This window comes from Lactuca sativa, chromosome 7 (assembly GCF_002870075.4).
Source record: "Lactuca sativa cultivar Salinas chromosome 7, Lsat_Salinas_v11, whole genome shotgun sequence".
In the NCBI taxonomy this organism is placed as follows: Eukaryota; Viridiplantae; Streptophyta; class Magnoliopsida; order Asterales; family Asteraceae; genus Lactuca; species Lactuca sativa.
In genome coordinates this window covers 88,809,258-88,810,242 of record NC_056629.2, presented here as the reverse complement: position 1 = coordinate 88,810,242, position 985 = coordinate 88,809,258, and the positions used below count along the sequence as shown (strand labels likewise).

At 26.4% G+C, this 985-nt stretch overlaps 1 non-coding gene across 1 annotated transcript; it reads left to right on the top strand.

Annotated features, from left to right (window-relative positions):
* Nucleotides 1-260: 260 nt before the first annotated feature.
* TRNAC-GCA (transfer RNA cysteine (anticodon GCA)) lies at nucleotides 261-332 on the top strand. Its single transcript has one exon. It is a non-coding gene; the product is annotated as a tRNA-Cys (tRNA).
* Nucleotides 333-985: the final 653 nt, after the last annotated feature.

The following is a 985-nucleotide window of genomic DNA, read 5'->3' as shown; positions in this document are numbered from 1 at the left end:
CTAAATAATTGTTGAAACACCATAATAATGGGAAAAAAATTAACATAAACAGTTTGAATTAAATGGTATTTATATGGTCATTTCTTTTAAGGTTTGTCCCAAATTTTTTTGTAGGTTAATAACAAGCCAAATATATAATATTTTTATTTATAAAAATTATTTTCAAAACGCTCCAGTTTGTTCTATCAACACCTTTCAGTCTTCTTTTTTTGAAATGTTGGATATTAATATAAATCAGTGCTTCAAATAAGCAACAAAATGGGTCCATAGCTCAGTGGTAGAGCATTTGACTGCAGATCAAGAGGTCATCGGTTCGAACCCGGTTGGGCCCTTAGTTTGAAATTTTTGATACTCCTCTCATATCCCAAATCAACCATCATTTGCTGCTTACCGCAACCAAAAACATTACATAAACCATTTAAGAACTTATATTATCTTGTTAATATAGATACTTAAACATATTATTCTAATTTATTGACTTTGAAAAAATTCTTGATTATAAACATTAATTTACAGCCTCTTATATCACCCAACATTAGAATTGAAAATAAGGCATTGAATATTTTTTATTATTATCAGTTTCATAACAATAAAAACTTGACTAGTGATTAAACTTAACTTGGTTTTTATTAACCCAACACCGCAGAGACTTTTTAATCGGTTAATCCTTATTCCATTCTAATAACACCACATAACTAGTGTTATACACTTATACCCGTATGTTGGTTGGGTTGATGGATTTAAAAAAAAATGAATTGGTTTTATTTTTTACCAAATGTAGTTTCTAAAGTATTTATTAAAATTATTTATATAAGTAACAAAATGTTTTTCTTACTCAACAATACATACATTGTCATAAATATCATAAAATATGTTTTTTCTTGTTCATGGTTGAAGTAAAAAATAAAACTCATAATAGACAAATCACTATCAATAATCAACCCCATGATCTTTATATTTTTATATGAAGTTTTTTTTATCTTTT